Source organism: Phocoena sinus, chromosome 8 (assembly GCF_008692025.1).
Source record: "Phocoena sinus isolate mPhoSin1 chromosome 8, mPhoSin1.pri, whole genome shotgun sequence".
NCBI lineage: Eukaryota > Metazoa > Chordata > Mammalia > Artiodactyla > Phocoenidae > Phocoena > Phocoena sinus.
The window spans coordinates 4,510,910-4,523,737 of record NC_045770.1 but is presented as its reverse complement, the minus strand read 5'-3'; the positions used below and the strand labels follow the sequence as shown (position 1 = coordinate 4,523,737).

The 12,828-nt window shown below is 41.5% G+C and overlaps 1 protein-coding gene across 1 annotated transcript in view; it reads left to right on the top strand.

The window, feature by feature from the left end:
- Positions 1 to 603: 603 nt before the first annotated feature.
- TMEM45B (transmembrane protein 45B) overlaps positions 604 to 12,828 on the top strand; it is a 31,106-nt gene continuing 18,881 nt past the window's right edge. Inside the window, exon 1 of the mRNA XM_032641289.1 lies at positions 604 to 680. The gene's annotated coding sequence lies outside the window, so the exon portion shown is untranslated. The remainder of the gene's footprint in view (positions 681 to 12,828) is intronic.

Here is a 12,828-nt window from a genome sequence, read left to right as displayed (position 1 = left end):
TAGGCCAACCACTTAACTTAGAGATGAGGGCATGGAGACCACATGACACTACAAAGTCACGCCTTCCTTCCTAGAAGCAGCTCCTTCAAGGCAGGGACATTATCTCCTTTGCAGCTGTGTCTCCAGAACCTAGAACTGTGTCTACCTAGCATGTAGATTTGTTGGCAGTTCTGTTGAATGAATGAATGAATACGACACCAAGCTTAAACTAGAAAACTGGTCCGGGATATGACACCAGAGCCTTCCTTTGCTGGAGGGTGATCCGTGACTAGTTGGCAGGCCTGTTCACCACGATTGCTTGGCTTGTTAAACGGTCTTCCTTGAGCCAGCATCCGCTGTCACCTCCCAGGCTCTGTTAACTGCTTTGCACCATAGGAGGTCAAAGTTAGTCACGGCTGGCCTTACGTGCCTGGGAACCGGCCCTTGTTGGAACACACGTCTTAGGGAGTGTCTGGAGCCAGGAAACAACCCGGCGGGAGTTGTCAGGGGCGTGGAGGACAGAGCGGACTTTGAGACGGGCAGCCCAGCCCCCGGGCAGGTGCGGGGAGGGGTGGTCGGGGTTGGGGGAGGACCGGCTGGCGGCGGCCGGGGCGGGGAGGGGCGCTCGCACCTGCGGGGTGGCAGCTGCACTCGGCGCGCAAAGCGGCCACGGACTGACGGCTCGTAGGCGCTCGGCGCAGGTGAGACGCCGGCTGCGGGCAGGGGGCTCGGCCCGGAGGGGTTCCGACGCGGAGGGGCTCGGCTGGGGAGGGCAGGGAGGCGCTGGAGGTCCAGGGGTGGGGAAGCTGACCCGAGGGCCCCCTCGGGGCCAGAGGTGGGGCCGCACGGGGAGGCTCCCTCCGCGCCCGCGCACCTGTGGCCGATCGCCAGCGGCCCTGGGGTGAATATTGTCGCGACCCCGGCCTGGCAGGGCGACCGTGTCGCCCGGTGAGAGGAGCTTCCAAGTGTGAAGCCCCTGCCCTCCGTTCCGCCCCGAGGATCGGAGCCCCCCCCGCGGTGATGACTCGTGTCCTGCCCGGAGACCGGAGCTCTCTTGAGTCCGCGGCTCGCAGCGGCGGCACTTCCTCCCCGACCCTCCCCGGGCCGGCGCCGCCCGCCCCCCGCGAATGCGCCCACCACATACTCTCCTTAGGCCAGCAAGCCTTGAGGCTAACAGTGAGAGGCAACTGACAGATAATGTCCCCTGAGCCATTATTTAGCTTTCACGGACAGGCCAGTGGGCAGAGGGATGCGAGGGGTCAAGGGGGAAGGCTAGCAGTGGTTGGAGAGGTTTAGTGGGGCCCGAAAATAGTTTTAGGTGTCCCCGTCTGGGTCCAGAGTGATCACCTCCGGAGGCAGGAGCTAGCCCTCCATGTAAGAAGGGTTGTGCTTCAGCAATGGAAACCCCTTATGAAATAAACAATTTAAAAATTTTAGCCAGAAATGACCACTTCCTTCCTGTTCTCTTCCACCACTGCCCTCACCTGCCATTTTCCCCACATCCCTGGCCGTCTGCCCCGTTGCCCTACCCACCGCTCTGCTGGGCTCATAAAGTGACAAAAGAATCTTACCTGTGTTTTTGCATTCACTTCAATAAGTAGTATGTCTTATTGTTAAAGGAAACGTGTACTCTTTTTAACCAGATGTGCAACATATCAGTATATTCTGGGTTTTGTACCATGTTGAACACTGCTGGGGAAAAAAATAATACACTCTGAGATAGGGGGGTGCGGCCTGCTTCAGACTGAGCTCTTCCTGAGTGAGAGTTCCTCTGCGTAATAATCTGATGTAGTTACCCTCTGTTCCTAAAGTTTCTGGAAAAGATATGGAACTGATATGAGGGCTTTGTTGAATAAGGCCCCTTAATTTTACAAGGGGAAAGCACCTGACATAAGCAGAGAAAAAGGCGTTATTTCTGGTTATGCATTATTTGTTCTGGTACTACAGGAGGCAAGCACTCAGTTTTCTTTTTAAAGACCTTTGATTTCCTCGCACTTCTTCCATGGGCGGTGGGAACGGTATTACCACTTATCACATGCTCTGCATTTTTCCTTATATTCTGCGGGTTCCTCCCCGACCCTTCTGGGGAATGTTGGTTGTGATGGACTAGGTGAAGTTATTGAATCTCACATTTGGCACCAGTAACTTTATTTAAAGTATTCCCCAATATCCTTGGTTATGTGTCTTGCCTAATCTTAGCAAATAGCACTTTGAAATTGTCAGGATTTGGCAAGGGCTGAGGCGAAAGGGTTGGATAAAGAGGAAGAAAGAATTCTGCTTTCTTATCTCCCCACCACCTTCACATTCACTTTGGCTGCCATGCTCAGTTGGTCAAAGTACAGATGTTACCTACGTTGGTTGTAATCAAAAGATTGTCTCTTTCTCTCAAACGCATCTGCTTGTTGAAAATGGATACGATCAATTTTACCATATGTAGAACCACTCCCATAGCCAAAGTTCCTGTTACTGAAAAACTTTTTATAATTGTGGGTAAGAGAATGGAAGTCATGACTGCGTCATCGGCTAATGGCTGCATATGTAGACAAATTTCCCATCTACACTTGTGACAGGTTATAAGGCAAAACCCAGATTATTCACAATACTATACCATACTGAATATGGACAATTAGAGGCCGCAGGTAAGTGATGTAATTTCCACACTTCGTTTGAACCCAGCTTCCCTTTTAACCAGCCAACCCTTTCCCCCAACCTTTACTGGGGCTAGAAACAAACAGAGATGATTTCAACTTTAGCTGTTTTTGTTTCTCTTGCCTATTCTCTTATGTAAAAATAAAATGGGTCACAAGGTACACTATGGCAGGCAGAAGGAAACTCAAAAGATCTATCTGCCTTGTGTAATGAAGAATTAAACTGAAAACATCAAAGCACACTCATGTATTCCCCTAGCAGGATTTAGATTTCTAAGCCATTATCAATATCTTGCTGGTATCAAATCATAATGGGGCTTTACAGAGTACCAGGCATTTTCCTTAGCACTCTGAGGTCAGAGTAACAGCCCTATATTTTTTTAGTATGCTTTTCATTTTTTTATTATTTTTTAATAGATCTTTATTGGAGTATAATTGCTTCATATCTTATAAATGAGGAAACTGAGACTTAGACACTGAGTGTCCATCCCAGGGTTACTCAGCTGTTACGTGGCAAAGCCGGGTCTCAAACCAGAACTCCCTCCAGCATGTCCTTTTTCCCTTCGTTTGTTTGTTTAATTGGGAGTGGGCAGCTGTTTGTGATTTGTTTAATATATCCTCTGACTTGAACTCTTAGAGTTTAAATTTAGTAACACTCTTGTCTGGTATATTTCATGGCCATCGTTGTTCAATGTAATCACAAAATATTTTAGAGCTGAGCCCAATCTTCTTGTTTTTCAAAGAAGAAAAGTGGATTCGGGAAAAATTAAGCAGTCACCCCACGTAGCTTCCCCAAATGTACTTCGCTAATGAATTACAGAGAAAACCTAGGTCTCCCAATGTCCAGACTATTGCTCCTTCTGGCATGTGGTCCCCTGAGGATTTCCTACATACATAAATCGAGTGGTTTATTTCGACTGACTCTGTTGCTTTAGGGTCTGTGACAGCAAACTATAGCCCCTCTGAATCCTGGACTCAGACACCTGTAGATTCTTCTACTCTAACTGTATTCCACGTTCCATGAGGGAAAGAGCCTTATTTGTCTGGCCCATTGTATTATTCCTAGCACAGTGCCCAAGGCACTCAAAAAAATGTGTGCAACATACAGTATATCCAATACACATTTGAACAAGTATGAGATGTCAGCAGGATTTCATTCAGCTACAAGTCACAGAAGACCCCACTCTGGGGGCTTAATAAGTAAGGAGTTTATTCTTCTCAGAGAACCAGAGGTCTGCAGGTGCAAAGTCCAGGGCCAGAGCAGGCTCCTTCCACCCTTAGCATGCTTTCGTCCTCACTGAAGGACAGGCACCTCTTCTGTGCTTAACAGAAAGAAAGGCAGAAGGCATGTACCAGCTGAGTCTGTCCCTTTCTGATAATACAGTAAGTCCCCTACATACGAACCTTTAAGCTGTGAACTTTCAAAGATGCGAACATGTGTTCGCATGTCCAATCACGTAAGTTAGTTCACGTGAAATTGCAGCTTGCCCTCTGTCAGTCCTTCAGCTCTACCGTCTCCCACCTCCTCTCCCTCCTCCAGTCAGTATCTCTTCTTGCCTGTTCACTCGATGCCAGCCCCTGGATGCCGGCTGTTGGACTGTACACTACTGTACTTTTCAAGGTATGTCCTGTAAGGTTAAAACTGTTCTATTTTTTGTGTACGTTTTTTATGTGTTATTTGTGTGGAAAGTATTATAAACCTATCACAGTACAGTACTATATAGCTGAATGTGTTAGTTGGGTACTTAGGCTAACTTAGCTGGACTTACAAATTGGACTTAAGGAACGCGCTCTTGGAACGGAACTTGTTTGTATGTAGGGAACTTACTGTAATATTAAGATCTTCCCTGGAAGCTCCACCCAGTGGCCCTCTTATACATCTCACTGGTATAAAGACTATGTCACACAACTACCCCAAACTGTAAGGAGCCTGAGAAAATCCAGTGTTTTCGTTGGACATGTTGCCAATACAACAAGATAGGGATTCTGTTAATTAGGAAGAATGGATATCGGGTAAGCAAATAGCAGTGTCTGCCATGGTGCTTCTTATGGGTCACTGACTCTGTTTCTACATCTGTTATTCTTTTTCATTTTATTTATTTTTTGTTGTTTGTTTTACTAAAAAGCAATAGATAATGCAGTGGGTCTAGGGGAACTTTTTGAAACTGTAGGTTCCAAGTCCTGCCCTGAGAAATGCTGATTACTTAGGTCTGGGATGGGTCTATAAATCTGAATGATAAACTGGCACTGCAGGTAATTTGAACGCAGGTGGTCACAGGACCACAACTCAAAACACACTGAATTTGGGGTAGTTTAGCAGAGGCACCTTCATTTTATTTCCAACAGCTTTCTGTCTCACTCCTCTTGGGGCATCACTCTCTTTTTTTAATTCTCTATTTTGGTCAAAACAAATAAATGTATAGTCTTAAAAGTTCTACGAGGTTTTTATGGAGTTTACACTAAGCTGCATCCCCAGAGGCAACTACTTTCCATGCTTTCGGCTACATTTTTCTCATGTTTACCATCATATTCCCAAATAACATGCAAATACTGGCTCTTCCCCCCACCCCCCGGCCACACACACACAGTTCTAGATAGTATCTACTGACATCCTACCTTGAAGGATGTGGCTTTAGCTCTCTTATACCCTCATAATTCTACCTCACCTTCACTTCCCTTTCTTGCAAGTCCCAATATATCAAGTTATATCATAATATTTTTCGATATACTAATGTTTAGTGTTTGCATTATGACTACGTAAATACTACTCACAACTGAGCCATATGATAAACCATGATTTTTACACCTCCTCTCTTGTACCACCTTTTCTACCGTCCTGGAGTTAGTCATGGCTACATCTTCAATTGCTTAAGTGTTGAGTACTAATTCTTGCTCAACCTTCGACAGGATGGTAAAATTCCTCTCAGTAGAGTTAGTCAATGCCAAGTAAGTAGCCAGTTTTCTTTTTTCCCTTGGGAAATCCCTGCTCAGCCAGCTCCCCCCATTCTCTGGAACTGGTCCTTCTCTGAGCCCCTTGTTAGCCTGGGAGCTCCCTCATTGGCATTCTGTGGATTGTACAGGATTCCTGTCCCTTGGAGTCCATGCCTTGGACTCCGTTCCTTGGTTCTGCTGGAGCATAGTTTCCTGAGGAAGGATGCATGGAGGCAGAGGCAGCTTTACCCGGAGCTGATGAAGTCATGGGGCCACTGCGAGGGCTGCAAATCACTGCAAGCTGTCGGGGATGGGCAGGGAGCCAGGTTGCCATCGAGAGGCATTTTTGCTCAATTTTCTAAAGAGATTTTAAAAGAAAGAGCCCTGAGTCTCCATGGCTCCTGTTTGTTGTGATGTCTTTCCTCAATGTAAATATTCACCTTCACACCCAACTTTGTAATTCAATGACTTTTTTTTTTTCTTTTAATTTTTGGATTTTATTTTTTTATACAGCAGGCTCTTATTAGTCATACACTTTATGCACATCAGTGTACACATGTCAATCCCAATCTGCCAATTCATACCACCACCACCACCACCCCCTCGCCGCTTTCGCCCCCTGGTGTCCATACATTTGTTCTCTACATCTGTGTCTCTATTTCTGCCCTGCAAACCGGTTCATCTGTACCATTTTCTAGGTTCCACATATATGCGTTAATATACGATATTTGTTTTTCTCTTTCTGACTTACTTCACTCTGTATGACAGTCTCTAGATCCATCCACGTCCCAACAAATGACCCAATTTTGTTCCTTTTTACGGAACTAGTGTCCATTCGTCTCGTGACGGGCATTTAAGTTGTTTCCATGACCTGGCTATTGTAAATAGAGCTGCAATGAACACTGGGGTGCATGTGTCTTTTTGAATTATGGTTTTCTCTGGGTATATGCCCAGTAGTGGGATTGCTGGATCATATGGTAATTCTATTTTTAGTTTGTTAAGGAACCTCCATACTGTTCTCCATAGTAGCTGTATCAATTTACATTCCCACCAACAGTGCAAGAGAGTTCCCTTTTCTCCACACCCTCTCCAGGATTTGTTGTTTCTAGATTTTCTGATGATACCCATTCTAACTGGTGTGAGGTGATACCTCATTGTAGTGTTGATTTGCATTTCTCTAATAATGAGTGATGTTGAGCAGCTTTTCATGTGCTTCTTGGCCATCTGTACGTCTTCTTTGGAGAAATGTCTACTTAGGTCTTCTATCCACTTTTGGATTGGGTTGTTTGTTTTTTTAACATTGAGCTGCATGAGCTGTTTACATATTTTGGAGATTAATCATTTGTCCATTGATTCGTTTGCAAATACGTTCTCCCACTCTGAGGGTTGTCTTTCCGTCTTGTTTATGGTTTCCTTTGCTGTGCAAAAGCTTTGAAGTTTCATTAGGTCCCATTTGTTTTTGTTTTTATTTCCATTACTCTAGGAGGTGGATCAAAAAATACCTTGCTGTGATTTATGTCAAAGAGTGTTCTTCCTATGTTTTCCTCTAAGAGTTTTATAGTGTCCGGTCTTACATTTAGGTCTCTAATCCATTTTGAGTTTATTTTTGTGTATGGTATTAGGGGGTGTTCTAATTTCATTCTTTTACATGTAGCTGTCCAGTTTTCCCAGCACCACTTATTGAAGAGACTGTCTTTTCTCCATTGTATATCCTTGCCTCCTTTGTCATAGATTAGCTGACCACAGGTGTGTGGGTTTATCTCTGGGCTTTCTATCTTGTTCCATTGATCTATATTTCTGTTTTTGTGCCAGTACCATACTGTCTTGATTACTGTAGCTTTGTAGTATAGTATGAAGTCAGGGAGTCTGATTCCTCCAGCTCCGCTTTTTTCCCTAAAGACTGCTTTGGCTATTCAGGGTCTTTTGTGTCTCCATACAAATTTTAAGATTTTTTGTTCTAGTTCTGTAAAAACTGCCATTGGTAATTTGATAGGGATTGCATTGAATCTGTAGACTGCTTTGGGTAGTATAGTCATTTTCACAATATTGATTCTTCCAATCCAAGAACATGGTATATCTCTCCATCTGTTGGTATCATCTTTAATTTCTTTTATCAGTGTCTTATAGTTTTTTGCATACAGGTCTTTTGTCTCCCTAGGTAGGTTTATTCCTAGGTATTTTATTCTTTTTGTTGCAATGGTAAATGGGAGTGTTTCCTTAATTTCTCTTTCAGAATTTTCATCATTAGTATATAGGAATGCAAGAGATTTCTGTGCATTAATTTTGTATCCTGCAACTTTACCAAATTCATTGATTAGCTCTAGTAGTTTTCTGGTGGCATCTTTAGGATTCTCTATGTATAGTATCATGTCATCTGCAAACAGTGACAGTTTTAATTCTTCTTTTCCAATTTGTATTTCTTTTTCTTCTCTGATTGCCGTGGCTAGGACTTCCACAACTATGTTGAATAATAGTGGCAAGAGTGGACATCCTTGTCTTGTTCCTGATCTTAGAGGAAATGCTTTCAGTTTTTCACCATTGAGAATGATGTTTGCTGTGGGTTTGTTGTATATAGCCTTTATTATGTTGAGGTAGGTTCCCTCCATGTCCACTTTCTGGAGAGTTTTTATCATAAATGGGTGTTGAATTTTGTTAAAAGCTTTTTCTGCTTCTATTGAGATGATCATATGGTTTTTATTCTTCAATTTATTAATATGGTGTATCACATTGATTGATTTGCATATATTGAAGAATCCTTGCATCCCTAGGATAAATCCCACTTGATCATGGTGTATGATCCTTTTAATGTGTTGTTGGATTCTGATTACTAGTATTTTGTTGAGGATTTTTGCATCTATATTCATCAGTGATATTGGTCTGTAATTTTCTTTTTTTGTAGTATCTTTGGTTTTGGTATCAGGGTGATGGTGGCCTCATAGAATGAGTTTGGAAGTGTTCCTTCCTCCGCAATTTTGGAAGAGTTTGAGAAGGATGGTGTTAGCTCTTCTCTAAATGTTTGTTAGAATTCACCTGTGAAGCCATCTGGTCCTGGACTTTTGTCTGTTGGAACATTTTTAATCACAGATTCAATTTCATTACTTGTGATTGGTCTGTTCATATTTTCTATTTCTTCCTGGTTCAGTGTTGGGAGGTTATACCTTTCTAAGAATTTGTCAATTTCTTCCAGGTTGTCCATTTTATTGGCATAGAGTTGCCTGTAGTAGTCTCTTAGGATGTTTTGTATTTCTGTTGTAACTTCTCCTCTTTCATTTCTAATTTTATTGATTTGAGTCCTCTCCCTCTTTTTCTGGATGAATCTGGCTAATGGTTTATCAATTTTGTTTATCTTCTCAAAGAACCAGATTTTGGTTTTATTGATATTTATTATTGTTTTGTTTCTATTTCATTTATTTCTGCTCTGATCTTTATGATTTCTTTCCTTCTGCTAACTTTGGGTTTTGTTTGTTCTTCTTTCTCTAGTTCCTTTAGGTGCAAGGTTAGATTGTTTATTTGAGATTTTTCTTGTTTCTTGAGGTAGGCTTGTATAGCTATAAACTTCCCTCTTAAAACTGCTTTTGCTGCATCCCACAGGTTCTGGATCATCATGTTTTCATTGTCATTTTTCTCTAGGTATTTTTTGATTTCCTCTTTGATTTCTTCAGTGATCTTTTGGTTATTTAGTAACGTATTGTTTAGCCTCCATGTGTTTGTGTTTTTTGGGTTTTTTTCCTGTAATTCATTTCTAATCTCATAGCGTTGTGGTCAGAAAAGATGCTTGAGTTCAATTTTCTTAAATTTACTGAGGCTTGATTTGTGACTCAAGATGTGATCTACCCTGGAGAATGTTCTGTGCACACTTGAGAAGAAAGTGTAATCTGCTGTTTTTGGATGGAATGTCCTATAAATATCAAGTCTATCTGGTCTATTGTGTCACTTAATGCTTCTGTTTCCTTATTTATTTCCATTTTGGATGATCTGTCCATTGGTGTAAGTGAGGTGTTAAAAGCCTCCCACTATTATTGTGTTACTGTTGATTTCCTCTTTTAGAGCTGTTAGCAGTTGCCTTACGTACTGAGGTGCTCCTATGTTGGGTGCATATATATTTATAATTGTTATATCTTCTTCTTGGATTGATCCCTTAATCATTATGTAGTGTCCTTCCTTGTCTCTTGCAACATTCTTTATTTTAAAGTCTATTTTATCCGATATGAGTATTGCTACTCCAACTTTCTTTTGATTTCCATTGGCATGGAATATCTTTTTCCATCCCCTCACTTTCAGTCTGTGTGTGTCCCTAGGTCTGAAGTGGGTCTCTTGTAGACAGCATATATGTACGTCTTGTTTTTGTATCCATTCAGCAAGCCTGTGTCTTTTGATTGGAGCATTTAATCCATTCACGTTTAAGGTAATTATCAATATGTATGCTCCTATTACCATTTTCTTAATTGTTTTGGGTTTGTTTTTGTAGGTCCTTTTCTTCTCTTGTGTTTCCTACTTAGAGAAGTTCCTTTAGCATTTGTTGTAGAGCTGGTTTGGTGGTGCTGAATTCTCTTAGCTTTTGCTTGTCTGTAAAGCTTTTGATTTCTGCATCAAATCTGAATGAGATCCTTGCCTGGTAGAGTAATCTTGGTTGTAGGTTCTTCCCTTTTATAACTGTAAGTATATCATGCCATTCCCTTCTGGCTTGTAGTTTCTGCTCAGAAATCAGCTTGTTTACCTTATGGGAGTTCCCTTGTATGTTATTTGTCGTTTTTCCCTTGCTGTTTCAATAATTTTTCTTTGTCTTTAATTTTTGCCAATTTGATTATTATGTAACTCAGTGTGTGTCTCCTTGGGTTTATTGTGTATGGGAGTCTCTGCGCTTCCTGGACTTGGGTGGCTATTTCCTTTCCCACGTTAGGGGAGTTTTTGACTATAATCTCTTCGAGTATTTTCTCAGGTCCTTTCTCTCTCTCTTCTCTTTCTGGGACCCCTATAATGCAAATGTGGTTGCATTTAATGTTGTCCCAGAGGTCTCTTAGGGTGTCTTCATTTCTTTTCATTCTCTTTTCTTTATTCTGTTCCACAGCCGTGAATTCCACCATTCTGTCTTCCAGGTCACTTATCCGTTCTTCTGCCTCCGTTATTCTGCTATTGATTCCTTCTAGTGTAGTTTTCATTTCAGTTATTGTATTGTTCGTCTCTGTTTGTTTGTTCTTTAATTCTTCTGGGTCTTTGTTAAACATTTCTTGCATCTTCTAGATCTTTGCCTCCTTTCTTTTTCCGAGGTCCTGGATCAACTTCACTTTCATTATTCTGAATTCTTTTTCTGGAAGGTTGTCTATCTCCACTTCATTTAGTTGTTTTTCTGGGGTTTTATCTTGTTCCTTCTTGTGGTACATAGCCATCTGCCTTTTCATCTTGTCTTTCTGTGAATGTGGTTTTTGTTCCACAGGCTGCAAGACTGTAGTTCTTCTTCCTTCTGCTGTCTGCCCTCTGGTGGATGAGGCTATCTAAGAGGCTTGTGCAAGTTTCCTAATGGGGACTTTTTCTTAAAGTGGGTAAGATTCAGGCCCCACAAGATTTGGTTGGTTTTTGAGACCCTGTGCACTCAAGATGTCATCTTTCTTCCTTCACACTTGACTGATGGTTTGATGAACTGAAAATAATTTCCCCTCAGAATTTTGAAGGCATTGCTCCATTTCCTTCCACCTTTTCATAGTGCTCTTGAGAAGCTAATGCCATTCTGATTTTTGGCATCTTATGTTTTAATCTCTGGACGTTTGTAGGGTTTTCTTTTCTTTTTTTCCTCACGTCCTGATATTTCACGATGTTGTAAGTTGATGCTGGGCTTTTCTTGTTTGGTTTGGTCATTGTTCTAGGTACTTTAAAGACCTTTTCAATCTAAAAATCATATTCTTCAGTTCTTCTGTTATATAATTCCCTCTGTTGTTTCTGAAACTATATTAATTACTTAGATGTTGGATCTCTTGAATCTGTCTTGAATCTTGTCATTTAGTTCTAATAAATCTTCCAACCCTTCTATTAAATTTTTGCATTTCTAGCATCATATGTTTAATTCCCAAGGGCTTTAATTTGGGGTGGAGGGGAACTTCCAATTTTTTTTAATAGCATCCTGTTTTTATTTCATGTATGCAGTATCTCCTCATATTTCTCTGAAAATATTAAATTAACTCATCATATCTGCATTTTAAAAGTTTTCTTCAGCTGCCTACAATGTCTGTGTTTATTTTCAAAGTCCCCTTTTCTGTTGTTTTGGTTCTGTCTTTCATGTTGGGAGCAGTATTCAAATGTCCATGTTTAAGAATGTTGTACTAACATGTAGTCTGTGAGTGTGTCTTGCAGATGGGAGAGCCTCATTGCAGAGTGATTAGGCAGAGCAGGCTTTTTTTGATGGCTTATCATTATGTCTCTAGCAGCTTTCTAGTACAATCAGTTTCTCATTAGAAAGCCGTTTATTCTTGTTTGAGAGAAGGCCATTGATAACTTAGACTGATTTATTATGTAATTTGTTTAATAGTAGAGGTTCCTGTTTCGAGGTGGCTCCGTGGTAGTCTAGGATTCAAAACCAGAATTTGTTCTTGACTCCCCCCCCCCCGCTTTGAAGTACCTGGTGCTTTTGTGCCCCTCTATGCATCACCTTCTATCAGCAGCACAGAGACCATCAGAAGGCTTCCAGAGACACAGCTTTTTTACAAAAAAAAAAGTTTGAGATCCTAGGGCAATGAAAGTCCTGTGAGCACATGTATCAGTAATTGTTTTGTAATAACCATTTGCAAAACATTCATTACCCACCTACAAGGAAATACTTATTAATCCAGGATAAATTAGGGCTTTTGGAGAAGTTCCGTATCAGGATAGTGTTTGTCTTAGTAGGTCATTTGGGAGAAGATTTAATTATGATGGAAAAGTACATTAGCTTAGTATTTTTCTTTAGGAGGTTATATTGGGAAGATATTTTCCTAATACCTCTGGAGGATGTCTTGGTGATAGATCTGGGGACAGAGTTTCTGCCCTTGAAGGTCACTCTCCAAATCCATATCCTTTTCCCCTTCTGCAGCCTGACATGTGACAATCAAAACTTGGGGCAGATTTGTCACTTTTTTTTTTTTTTTTTGCTGAGAAAGCTTTATAGCACCAGGTAACAGAAATGGTACAGGAATGATTCTTGGTTTAGCTTTCAAAGACCTCTTAACTGGAAGGTGAAAGCATTAGATACTGGATTTTCTACTGTTGGCTTTTCCTTCTCAGACACCTTCAAAGAAGCCTG